This window comes from Dipodomys spectabilis, unplaced genomic scaffold, assembly GCF_019054845.1.
Source record: "Dipodomys spectabilis isolate Male_0828 unplaced genomic scaffold, ASM1905484v1 ptg000081l, whole genome shotgun sequence".
NCBI classification, from domain to species: domain Eukaryota; kingdom Metazoa; phylum Chordata; class Mammalia; order Rodentia; family Heteromyidae; genus Dipodomys; species Dipodomys spectabilis.
The window spans coordinates 14,576,798-14,590,854 of record NW_024870758.1 but is presented as its reverse complement, the minus strand read 5'-3'; the positions used below and the strand labels follow the sequence as shown (position 1 = coordinate 14,590,854).

At 37.1% G+C, this 14,057-nt stretch overlaps 1 protein-coding gene across 1 annotated transcript in view; it reads right to left on the bottom strand.

Annotated features, from left to right (window-relative positions):
* The window catches only part of Epc2 (enhancer of polycomb homolog 2), a 100,115-nt gene that overhangs the window by 65,606 nt on the left and 20,452 nt on the right, over positions 1–14,057 (bottom strand). The window lies entirely within an intron of this gene.

Here is a 14,057-nt window from a genome sequence, read left to right as displayed (position 1 = left end):
TGCTGCAATCGCATTTCTATTTCTTCTTTACCCCACTTCTTCCTTCCTTGACTTACTCTGGCCTATTCCCAATAAATCAGTTTTACTTTTTGGAAGGTAAATAAGATCATATCACTCCTGAATGATTCCCACCATATTTAGTGTAAAGGCTAAAATTACTCTTTGATACATAAGACCCTATATATATCTCCAACTTTATTCTTTTACTCCAGCTATCCTGCTTCTCTCCCTCCTGTTCCCAAGTAGTCAAATATCCTGCTTTCAAAATTCCTTCATCTCATCTTCAGAAAGACCATCCATAGCTTCCTCATCTAGAAGAGGACTCCTTGCCCTGCTTCTATACTTCTATACTGCTTCATTTTTTCCCTATTACTTACCTATGTCTGACATTCTAAAAACTTCTTATTTAATGTCCATCTATCTCCTAATCAGAGTAAGCTCCAATCAGGTAGCGATTTTTGTTTACTTTTATATGTCTAATAACACAATGAAAATACACAGAAGCTACATATTAAATGAGGGAATAAATGAAGTCTTTTCTGAATTTCCTAATATATATCAGAGTATTCAAAAACACTTTACAGATTTAAGTAACAGAAATAAATATGTTCAGTAACTTGTTCAAGGTCATAAACCCTTAGGGACAAAACAAGAGATATGAACTTAGGTAAACATATGCAAGCAAAGCCAAACTAACAGAATTTTAATTCTGAATATAATTTTGAACTTCTACAGAGCTTAAGAAATTAGATGTTTTAACTTTGTTAAAGTCTTTAAATTGTACACAAAATTATTATTCAAAAAGTATTAGTGCAATGACTCAAGAAAAGATTTCATGATATGATATACATTAAACTGTAAGCCCATTATATGCAAAAACATAGGAAGTACTTTAAAAGGAAGGTTAGCCAGGTGTTGGTGGCTCACATCTGTTATCTATATACTCAGGAGGCTGAGATCTAAGGATTGCAGTTCAGTCAGACCAAGAAGGAAAGTCTGTGAAATTTTTATCTCCAATAGACTACTCAGAAAAAGCCAGCAATGGTGCTGTGGCTTAAGTGGTAGAGCGCTAGCTTTGAGTAAAAGAAGCTTAGGTACAACACCCAGGCCCTGAGTACAAACCCCAGGTCTTAAAAAAAAAAAAAAAGGAAGGCAAGTATGATGGAAGTTAGATATCAAATAATGCTTACAGAAGAATTACATTAATTTTATGATCTTCTGCTACTCTTTTTTTGTTTTGGTTGGCATGGGGCCTGAATTCTGGGCCTGGGCACTGTCTCTCAGCTCTTCAGCTCAAGGCTAGGGCTCTACTACTTGAGCCCCTACTTCCAGCCTTTTCTGTTTATGTGGTCCTGAGGAATCAAATCCAGGGCCTCATACATGCAAAGCAAGCACTCTACCACTGAGCCACATTCCTCGCCCCTGCTACTCATTATTAATAAAGCAAGCAGAGAAGCAGAGATATAAAAACAAAATAAACAAAATCAACAGTTACAATATAAAGAAACCAAGCCTCTTAGGCTGCAAACAAGTCAACAGTAAGACAGGAAAGGTACTACAGAGACTCTTACAAGCAGCCTAAGTTTCATCAGCTCTAATCAAGTAGTAGTTGCTTCCCTCATTTTTGTCAATTGAATTTCAATCTACAGAATAATACATGTATAAGAAAAATACTCTGAAACTGAAATGGAAAATAGAAGTCTAGGAAGGAATAACTAAGTCCACTTTTTTTTTTTTTTAAAAAAAGCATAAAATATGGCATCAGGAAGAAATGAATCATAGGAATTACAAAATATTGATTAAAAACCATAGTAAGCCGGGCACTGGTGGCTCACGACTATAATCCTAGCTACTCAGGAGGCTGAGATCTGAGAATCGCAGTTCAAAGCCAGCCTGGGCAGGAAAGTCCAGGAGACTCTTATCTTCAATAAACCACCAGAAAACCGGAAGTGGTGCTGTGACTCAAGTGATAGAGTGCTAGCCTTGAGCTGAAGAGCTGAGGGACAGAGCCCCCGCCCAGAGTTCAAGCCCCATGACCAAAAAAATAAATAAATAAAAATAACCCATAGTAATAAAAAAGGTTAGCCAGGTACCAGTGGCTCATGTCTGTAATCCTCACTACTGAGGAGGCTAAGATCTGAGGATCTCCAAGCCAGCCCAGGCAAGAAAGCCAAAAGTGGAGCTGTAGTACTAGAATCGAGCAAAAGAAGATCATCAGTAGCACCCAGGCATTTAGTTCAAGCCCAGGACAAGTACAAAAAAAGGTAACAGAACACCAAATAGTTTATATCAATGTGTGTGTGTGTGTGTGTGTGTGTGTGTATATACATATATAGTAGTATGTCACAATAAAAAATACATTTATGTATGGATGAACCTATATAACAATTACTTCTGTTTGATAGGCACTTCAAAGCTGTAATTCATTTTAATCCTTACAATCGTTCAATCCTCATAAACAACCTCATAGCAATAACAGATGGCATTATTCCCATTACTTCAATAAGGAAACAGAGGGAAGGGAAATTAAATAACTAGCCCAAAGTTATCTGGTTAAAAAGTAGCAGATGGGCTGGGAAGGTGGCTCTGTGGTAGAGTGCTTGCCTTGCATGCATGAGACCCTGGGTTTGATTCCTCAGCACCACATAAGTAGAAAAAGCCAGAAGTGGCGCTGTGGCTAAAGTGGTAGAGTGCTTGCCTTGAGCTGAAGAGCTGTGGGGCAGTGCCCAGGCCCAGAGTTCAAGCCCACGACTGGCAAAAAGAAAAAAAGTAGCAGAGCTGGAATTGAAGCTCTTAACCAATAATTATGCTGCCTTTCATATAAACCAATGTACAAGAAAGCAACAAGACAAACGATGTATAAATGGTAACTTAAGACAGGATAAAGATATAATTAATGAGCAACTACCAAACTGCTCAAGGTGTCTAAAAAAAAAGGAAATCCTACTTAATGCTCACAGTCAAAAAGGGATTCCCAATAAATTATTTAAGTATACAAGGTAAAACTATAAAGTTAACAAACACAAAGAAACATAGGTTTCTGTTACAGGAGCAGAAAAGATATTGTTAAAATTGCATAAGTATAAACAATAGAGAAAAATAAAATTTATTATATCAAAATTAATATTCTATTTAACACCATAAACACAGTTAATATGCTTTTGATAAAACTGTAAAAGTTAATTTCAAAGTCTGAAAGATACAAGTCAATAATATGTAAGAAACTCCAGCAAATCAAAAGAAACAGCCCAGATATAGAAAACTGCACAGATATAGAATACAGAATATATATATACAGATATATATAGTGTGATTTACGTATGAGAAACACCTAAAAGCTTAATAAGAATGCAAAAAGATGTTCAAAGTTCATTAGTGATCAGAGAAATGCAAATTAAACTTAATTTATTGCTATTAGCACTGCAAAAACACTATGTGAAGAAGATACAAATTCCTGCTTACATGACTTATAGAAATACAGAATATTGCTACTATTCGGCAGAGTAAGTCAGATTTAGACAAATCTGCAAAATCCATGACTAGAAACTTCCTGTCCTGTATATTATAAACCCAAGAAAATCTCACACAGGTTTGTAGGTGAGTATATACAATGAAAACTATCTGTTGTGGGAGGGTACCTTAAAGCAATATGGGTACCCATGACTAGGAAAATAAAGAAGTAAAATGTGGTAACTGCTTACTATGAATACTATATAGCATTTGGTATAAAAATACAAGGTATATATATAAAATGGCCAATCTTAAAAAAAAAACAGTAGGAATAAGGAAAATTCATAGAAAGAATTGGACATAGAATGTGATTTACGTAAACTGAAGTAAATGTACATAGAAGTAGAAATCCAAGGACTGAGGCCTACCCCAGACCAGACATAATGCATGTCTTTATTTAAAAAATAATGAAAGCTAGAAAAAATTATATTAAGTGAAGTAAGCCAGGCCCAAAGAAATAAAGGTCCCATGGTTTCCCTTATTTGCAATAACTAGCATATGTCTGGGACAAGTAGAACAGGTCAAAAGCGATCTACATATGACCAGATAAGATGAAGTTAAGTGAAATGAACCACAAGATAGGGACACAAGTGGATTTTTTCTTTCTTGCTATTGTTTCTGATGTATTTATAAGGTACCATGTGGTTTTTTTGTTGCTTTGTATATTCCTCCCCTACGGTATAACACCTGTTTTCACTGTATTTGATGTCAGTATAAGCTGGGGAGGGGAAGGGAAAAAACAAAATGTTTAAATAGGGACACAGGTTAACCCATTGTAACAATGAGATGTACAAGACACTATGTTGAAAAATGAACTTTACAATTTAGGTTGGGGGGGGGGGTGGGGTGTAGTGGAGGTGGCAGGGAAGGGATGGTAGGGGAAAAACAAAGGAGGCAACAATGCTTGATAAGAAATGTACTCATTACCTTGCTCATGTAACTAACCCCTCTGTGCTGTATTTTCACAATAAAAAACTTATTAAAAATAATAATAATGAGGGGCTGGGAAGGTGGCTCAGTGGTAGAGTGCTTGCCTTGCATGCTCGAGGCCCTGGGTTCGATTCCTCAGCACCACATAAGCAAAAAAGAAAAAAGCCGGAAGTGGCGCTGTGGCTCAAGTGGTAGAGCGCTAGCCTTGAGCTGAAGAGCTGAGGGACAGCGCCCAGGCCCAGAGTTCAGGCCCCACGACCAGACCCCCCCCCCAAAAAAAAATTATAATGAAAGCAAAATGTGCTAGAGTCTAGTCTTAATGGTAGAGTGCCTATCAAGCAAGTGTGAAGTCCTGAATTCAAACACCAGTACTATCCTCTTCCTCCCTACCCCTCCACCCATGAATGAAAAGGAATGAAGGACAAAGCAAAATATATAAAAAATGACAATACTAAGCCCTTCCCTATCAGTAATTACTTTATATGTAAAAGGAGCAAAATCTCCAAAAAGAGAATGAAGAGATTTAAAAACAAAAACAAAAACTTCCAACTACAAGCTGTCTGTAAAGATTCACTTCACAAGACATAAAATTGATGTAAATAAAAGGATGGGAAAAGACATTCTACACAAAGTAACAAAAAGAAAATAGGAACTGAATACCTCTTTCAAATAAAACAGATTTCAAGTTAAAAAAACTATCAAGACAAAGATATTACATAATAGTAAATGTTAAACTGCCAAAGATATGACAACTATAAATATATATTCACTAAATAGCAAACAGTGCACCAAATTAAAGGAAACAACTATAAACAGAATTGAAGGGGAGGTAAACTAGGTTGAGAGCAAAAGCCAAAACAGTAGCTAGAGATTGCAATACCTTATGAATCAATAATGATCAGAAAACAGAAGAATACTTCTCAACTGCAAATGAAGACATCAAAAGGGAACCTGAAAATATCTTGAGGCAAATAAAAATGAAAACAAAGCATGCCAAAACTTGGGATTTAAGAAAAGCAGTACAAAAAACAAACTTTATCATGACAAATGTTCACAAAATCCCCCCCCCCCAAAATTCTAAACAACCCAACTATATACATTGAGCTAGAAAAAGAACTAAGATTAAAGACAAAAAGAGAAAATAAAACTATATTAACAAAACTGAAAGTTGTCATTTTTTTAAAAGATCATTGACAATTCTTTCACTAGACTAAGGAAAAAAATGAAGACAAAGGAGGAATAAAAACCAAGACACTACCAATAATGCCATGTGAAAAAAAAAATGCCCATAAGAGATTACTGGGAAGGAAAGACTGGGAGAAAATGAAGGAGAGAGTGACACTGTTCAAAATGAAATGTACTCATTACCTGACTTATGTAACTGTAACACCTCTGTACTTCGCCTTTTAAAGGAGAGAGATTACTGTGGACTATTACACACCAACAAACTGGATGGATAACTAGAAATAATGGATCTATTTTAAGAAATACTCTACCCAGACTGAAATATAAAGAAATAATGAATCTGAACATTAGAAACTAGTAAAGAAATTTTATCAATAAATCAAAACTTTGCAAGAAGTTCAAGAATTATACTGGATATGTAAAGAAAGAAAATAAATTCTTCTAGAGATGGAAGGATTTATAAGGAATACTTTTCTAACTTATTTTATGAATCTAGCGTTTTATGTTAGTCTGACTTTAGTCTCATATTTTTTAAAAACTGTATCAGTAGCAAAAACATTCATTCAAGGACAACCTATATAAAAAAACAATGAGTATCTCTTTTTTGGGGGGAGGGGGGGTTGGGGTCGGTCGTGGGGCTTGAACTCTGGGCTTGGGCGCTGTCCCTGCGCTCTTCAACTTAAGGTGAGCACTCTACCACTTGAGCCACAGCGCCACTTCGAGTATCTCTTACCCACAAGAAAACATATTTTGTCAGTCTACAGTGCTCTACAGGCTAACGAAAATACATTGAAAGCGCTTGAAAGTCATTTTTCCCAAACACTAAGTCTGAAATGGCTAAGAACACAGATACTTTATTGTCTATTAAAATTTTTCACAGAAACCATTTCAAAGTTCTTAGGTATGGTGTAACAGGTTAACAAAAGGTTAGGAATACTGATCTCACCAAAGCTCCTCAAACTGAAAAAGCATATGAACAATCTAGAGATACTTTTGTAATAAACATTTGCATTCCATAACCCTAGTATGAGGCCTGGCATCCAGCATTTTTAATAAGCTCCCAAGTTATACCAAATCTGCAGACCAAACACTTCAGTACCAAGTTTCTAACCTACATAAACATCTGAAACAAATGGTATCTTTTATGATACATAGAACCACTTGGAAAAGTTTGAGAGTTTCTTAAAAGTCAAAACTTTTCATAAAACTATCGTTACATAGTGGTGTTATTTCCTATATAATGAAGCCATTTCATCCTCAGGTATTTATCTATTACTCTCTAAATATAAAAAATGAGTGTATAAGCCGGGCGCTGGTGGCTTACGCCTGTAATCCTAGCTACTCAGGAGGCTGAGATCTGAGGATCACGGTTCAAAGCTAGCCCAGGCAGAAAAGTCTGTGAGACTCTTTTCTCCAATAAACTACCAGAAAACCGGAAGTGGCAGTGTGGCTCAAGCAGTAGAACGCTCTCCCTGAGCTGAAGAGTGCAGGGACAGCACCCAGGCCCAGAGTTCAAGCCCTATGACTGACAAAAAAAAAAAAGTATAAAAAGCCAAGTTCTGGTGGCTCTTGCTTAGCTACTGAGAAGGCTGTGAGGATGGCAGTTAGAAGCTAATCAGGGCAGGAAAGGCCATGAAACCCCCATCTCCAATAAATCCTCAAAAAGCTGGAAGGGGAGCTATGGCTCAAGTGGTAGAGTGCTAGCCTTCAACAAAAAAAGCTCAAAGACAGTGTCCAGGCCCCAAATTCTTGCCCCAGGAGCAGTATCCAAACTAAAAATAAAAATAAAAAAATTCTAAGAGCAGGTTTGTTTGTAAGAGCTGAACCTCACTTGACAAGTAAATGGATACTGTAACACAGCCATAAAACAAAACAGTATTAAACAATAAAAAGGAGTGATATCTTGGTAAATACTACAGAATGTATGGATCTCTAAAACAATTAAATGTTGAATGAAATGCAAAAGCAAAACAAAAGTATATAATGCAAGATTCCATTATATAAATTGTTAGCAAATATAAGCCACTAAATTTAGAAAAATCAGTTTCTCTCTGAAGACCAAGCAGGTAGAGGAAATGGAGAACAGGACATATTTATTGTCCTTACTATGGCAAAGGTTTCACAAGTGTATGTCACTTGGGTCATGATCCTGTTTTTTTCTGTTATTTTCAGATAGGATTTCATGCATCTTGCCAGAGGCCAGTATAAGACTGTAGTCCTCATACCTCCTAATTACACTTCTCTCATACCTGAGATTACAGGCATATACCAACATATCTGGATTGTTTTTAAGAAGGGGTTTCACTAATTTTGAAGAACAGATTTCCAACTACAATCCCATCTCCACCTACCTCTTGTAGTTATGATTTCATGTATAAGCCACTCCGCATAGCTCCAATTAAATAATTCAATGAAGTTACATAGAAAATTAACATAGACACCAATAGTGTTACTAAATACAAGTAACAAGTTATAAGGAAGACTGAGATGTCATTTACAATAGCAACTAAATAGGTAAACTATAATTAACCTTAACAAAAATCTAAAAAATCAATTTAAGAAACACTTTCTAAGAGATAAATAAGTATACTTCAACAAGTGAACAAGCAAACCATATTTGTGGATAAGAAATCAAATGATATAGGTGTCAATTCTCTCTAAGTTGTTTTATTTTTATTTATTTATTTTGGTCCGGTCGTGGGGCCTGAACTCTGGGCCTGAGCGCTGTCCCTCAGCTCTTCAGCTCAAGGCTAGTGCTCTACCACTTGAGCCAAAGTGCCACTTCCGGCTTTTTTCTTTTTGCTTATGTGTTGCTGAGGAATCGAACCCAGGGCCTCAGGCATGCAAGGCAAGCGCTCTTCCACTGAGCTACCTTCCCAGCCCCTCTAAGTTGTTTTAAATATATATGGTGAATCTCAATGAAAGCAGCATTCTTTTATGGAATTTTTTTTTGTCCTGGGGTTTTAACCCAGGACCTCACATTTGCTAAGCTGGAACTCAACCACTTGAATTCTTTTTTTTTTTTTTAAATTGTGAAAATATTGTACAGAGGGGTTACAATTACATGGGCAAGATAATGAGTATATTTTTTATCAAGCATTGTAGCCTCCTCCTTTGTTGAGTTCTTTTTCTGAGTCCTTTCCATTTTAATTGTTTTGGGGATAGGGTTTCACACTTTTTCCCAGGGGTACCTAAGACCACATCATATAATCTATGCCTCCTTGCAAAGCTAAGATTATTGAAGCATATCACCCATATCCACTAGTTTTTGAGGTAAGGTCTTGCCAACATTTTGCCTGAGCTAGCTTAGAGCTGCAACGCTTCCCATTTCTGCTTCCCAGAAATGATCCACTATACTAGTTTATTTTCTTAATTTAGACAAAATGACTTTAAAGTTCATATGGAGAAAAATACACAATAACAGCAAGAAAATCTCTGAAAAAGCAGAGCAATGATAGAGGGCTGATTAGCCTTATTACAGAAACAAATCATAAAAATGACTCATGATTGAAATAGTAAATATTCTGTCCTATGGAACAAAATTCAAAGTTAGGCCCAAATGATGGTAGCATCACATCTAAAGAGTAGTTTATAGGAGCTAGTTTAAGGAGCAATTTCTAGGCACTAGCAACGTATCTCAGTAGTGAAGTACTTGTCTAACACATGCCTGGTCCTGGGTTTGATCTGTAGCACTGGATGAATGGATGGACAGACAGACGGTCGGACGGACGGGCGGGCGGGCGGGCGGGCGGGCGGGCAGATGGATGGATATAGACTAACATGTATATTAGAACAAATTATAAAAGCTCTAAAACAACTTGAGGTAACTGATAACCTGAGAGATAAACCTTGATTTCAAAAACCCTCAGAGGACCCAAAATTCTTTACTACATGTTTATCAATAGCCATCAATAGAGAACAATATATTCATACTAGTTATATTAGTAACATATTAGAATCAATGTCAAATCATAAAAGTTTTTAGGGACCTAGCTATGCTGTACATTCCATTCTTTCTGAGAAGCACTTTTCTTTCTTTCCAAACTCCCTTTTAGGCCAATGAGTCAAATATGGGCTGATATTCTCCAATACCGCCCACATCCCAGTCTACAATGAAGAGGACTACTTCAATAACTGACAATATGTCAAACTAGGCCAAACAGATCTTTTCTCAGATTTTTCAATCAAAAAGAAAATTAAAAAACAAATACCCAGAGACACACATACACAGAAACAGACAGACAGACAGACAGAGAGAGGAGAGAGAGAGAGAGAAAGAGAGGGGAGAGAGAGGAAGAGAGAGATCAAAGAGGATCTATCTTCACACTTTTTCAATATATTCTGAACTTTTCAAAAATTAGCACAAAGGGCTAAAGGCATGGCTCAAGTGGAAGAGTGACAGCAGAGCAACCAAATGGAAGAAGCATGAGGTCCTAAATTCAAATTTCAGTACCCCAAAATGGGGAGGAACACATATACTCTTATAATGGAAAAGTGGGAACAGTTTGAACATCCTTAATCTGGAAAATTCCATACCATACCTGTAGTTCAACATGCAAAACTCAGTAAACAGGATACATGATCATCTCAACAGACCCAGAAAAGGCATCTAATAAAATCCAACACCCCTTAATGATAAAATGGAACAAATTAAGCATAGAAGGCATGCACAATTACAGTAAAGGCTTCGTATAATAAGCCAATGATGAGCATCATACTGAAAGCTGAAAATTTTACTCTAACATATGAAACAAATCAGGGAGCTTATTTTTACTTTTATCTAACTTAGTGTTAGAAGTCCTAGCTAAAGCAATCAGACAAGAAAAGAGGAGATATAATGAGCATACAAATTGGAAAAAATGGAAAATAATATGCAAGGAATCAGAATTGCTAAGATAGCAATACCACAAAAGCATTTTACAGATTCAATTCAACCCCTACCACATACTAATGACATTCCTTATATATTATAAATCTACGCCAATCAAATCAACATAGTTTTGGCAACTCACACACATACACAAGCGAATTTACAGCAGAGAAGCAAATACACAAATTTATAGTAGACTGATTTTTTTTAAACAAAGGTCCTAAGATTGTACAATGGATAAAAGCCTTTCCAAAAATGATACTGGGAAAATTAAGTAAGCACAGGAAAGGAATGAAAGTAGACTCCCCTCTCTCAACATATTTTTTTTTAAAGTCAACTCAAAATAGATTAAATACTTAACTGTATAACTTCAAACTAGGAAACTACAGGGGAAAACAAAGAGCTGAATGTTGGTAGCTCATGTCTCTCTAATCCTAGCTACTCAGGAAGCCAAGATCTGAGGAACTTGGTTCCAAGCCAACCCGGGCAAGAAAGGCCATGTGATTCTTATATACAATTAAAGTAACTAAACACTGGAAGTAGAGCTGTGGCTGAAGTGGTAGAGTGCTAACCTTGAGCAAAAAAGCTCAGGGACAGCTTCCAGGGCCTGAGTTGAAGCTCCACAACAGAAAAACAACAACAACAAAGGGAAAAAATGCTTCAGGACTTGGGAATGGGTACGGATTTTTTGGATAAGGTCCAAAAGCACAGGAACAAAAACAAAACGGACAATGCAATTCATCCAATAATTATCAGACAAGAGTTTAAAAGTAAGGCAAGATGTTACTAATAAAAAATAAATATGCCGGGCCCTGGTGGCTCACACCTGTAATCCTAGCTACTCAGGAGGCTGAGATCTGAGGATCGCGGTTCAAAGCCAGCCCGGGAAGGAGAGACCGTGAGACTCCTATCTCCAATAAACCACCAGAAACCCGGAAGCGGCGCTGTAGCTCAAGTGGTAGAGCACTAGCCTTGAGCTGAAGAGCTGAGGGACAGCGCCCAGGCCCAGAGTTCAAGCCCCACGACCGACAAAAAAATAAATAAATAAATACATATATTAAAGAGCAATTAAATTTCCAAAATGGAAATTATAAGAAAAGCTGAATGGTTCCCAAAACTGCTTAGGATCAGTTCTCTGTTCCAAAACACTCTCTTTTTTTCTTAATATATATTTTTTATTGTATAGATACTGTACAGAGGCGTTACAGTTGCATGGGCAGGGTAAATCAGTCTATTTCCTATCGAGCATTGTTACTCCCTCCACTACCATCCCTTTCCTCCCCACCTCCCTAACTCATCCCTCCCCTCTTCCCGCCCCCCTGCAAAGTTGTAAAGTTGGTCTTCAACATACTGTCTTATATAGTTATAATGGGTCATCCTGTACCAAAACTCTCTTAATAATTGATCCAAGAAAAAAAAAAGCTTCTGAAGAGCAAAGAAAACAACATAGTGAAGAGACAACATATACAATGGGAGAAGGAAAAATTAATTCCAGATTAATTCAATAGCAAAAAAACAAAACAAGACAACCAGATTACAAAATGAGCAGTAGACTTAAATAAACATTTCTCAAAAGAACAATGCCAACAAGTATATGAAAAAAATATTCAACATCACTATTATCAGGAAAATGTAAATTCAAAACCATAATGAGGTGACACCTTACTCATTAGAATGTCTACTATCAGAAAGACAAAGCATAATAGTTGGCAAGGATATGGAATAAAGGGAGCCTTTGCACACTGGTAGAAATGCAAATTAGTACAAGCATAATGAAAGTTGTCAAAAAAATTAAAAGAAAACTTCTATAGAACACAGCAATCATATTAGTGGGCATATCTGCAAAGGAACCAAACTCAGTATGTTTAAGAAACATGTATATAGGGCTGGGAAGGTGGCTCAGTGGTAGAGTGCTTGCCTTGCATGCATGAGGCCCTGGGTTCAATTCCTCAGCACCACATAAGCAAAAAAGAAAAAAAGCCGGAAGTGGCGCTGTGGCTCAAGTGGTAGAGCGCTAGCCTTGAGCTGAAGAGCTGAGGGACAGCGCCCAGGCCCAGAGTTCAGGCCCCACGACCGGACCCCCCAAAAAAAAAAGAAAAAGAAAAAGAAAAAAGAAACATGTATACTCTCATGTTTATGGGCAGCACTATCCACAGCAGGCAAGAAATGAAAATACCCTAAGTGTCTCTCAACTGATTTGAACAGATTTTTTTTTTTTTTTTGGGGGGGGGGGGGGGGGAGTCTGGTCGTGGGGCCTGAACTCTGGGCCTGGGTGCTGTCCCTCAGCTCTTCAGCTCAAGGCAACGCTCTACCACTTGAGCCACAGTACCACTTCCGGCTTTTTTCTTTATGTGTTGCGGAGGAATCGAACCCAGGGCCTCAGGCATGCAAGACAAGCACTCTGCCACTGAGCCACCTTCCCAGCCCCTGAACAGATTTTTTTTAATGTAGGATATACACACAATGAATAAAATGCCATTATTTTTGTAAAAACATAGATGGCACTGGAGATCCTTGATTGAAATAAGCCAAGCACAGAAAGACAAGTATACCACATAATCTCATTTGTATGTAGAATTTTTAAAAGTTTCGAAGTTGAGAATAGAATGGTCATTACCAAAGGCTGACAAGGAAAGGGAAAGGAAGATGGGCAAAGGATGACAAATGCGTTCCTACACATTCCTACTACATTTGATAGGAATAAAATGTTCTAGTGTTCTACTGCATAATAGAATGACCATAGAAACATTTATATACTATTCCAAAAAGCTAAAAAGACATTGAATATTTTCCTCATAAAGTATTAAGTCAGGTCCTATCGTAATACCAGTTTAGAAGACAGAAGCAGGAGGATTATGAGCTCAAGGATAGCCTTAGCTACCCAATGAAAGGCTGTCATGAAACACAGAAAAGGAGAAGAAAAGAAGAAAAGAGAGGAGAAGGAGGAGGAGGGAAGAAGACAGAGGAGAGTAGAAAATAATGTTTGAGGAAAGAGATGTGTTTTGGCTTTATGTATTTATTGGAGCTAGAGACTGATCCTAAGGCCTCTCTCATAAGTACTTGCTTTACTGAACTATGTCCTCAGCCTCTAATTTAATTCAAATATTACACAATGTACATAATATTACATGACACAAGTGTAACTTTTATGATCTTGTGTGACTTTAAAATAAATTAATATAACCAAGTTAAGGTGGAATAAAATTTAATTTTATACATTTTTTGTTTTGTTTTGTTTTGTCTCGTTTTTTTTTGCCTGTCCTAGGGCTTGAACTCAGGTCCTGGGCACTGTTCCTAAGCTTCTTTTGCTCAAAGCTAACATTCTACCACTTGTGCCAATTCCAGCTTTTTCTGTTTATGTGGTACTGAGGAAGTGAACCCAGGGCTTTATACATGCTAGGTTAGCACACTACCACTAAGCCACATTCCCAGCCCAAATGGCAATTTTTGGTTGTTATTGGTTGGGCTCCAGGGCCCAGGAGCTGTTTTTTGAACCTCTTTGTTCAAGGCTAGCACTCAACCACTTAAGCCACAACACTACTTCCTACACTGTTAAAAATAA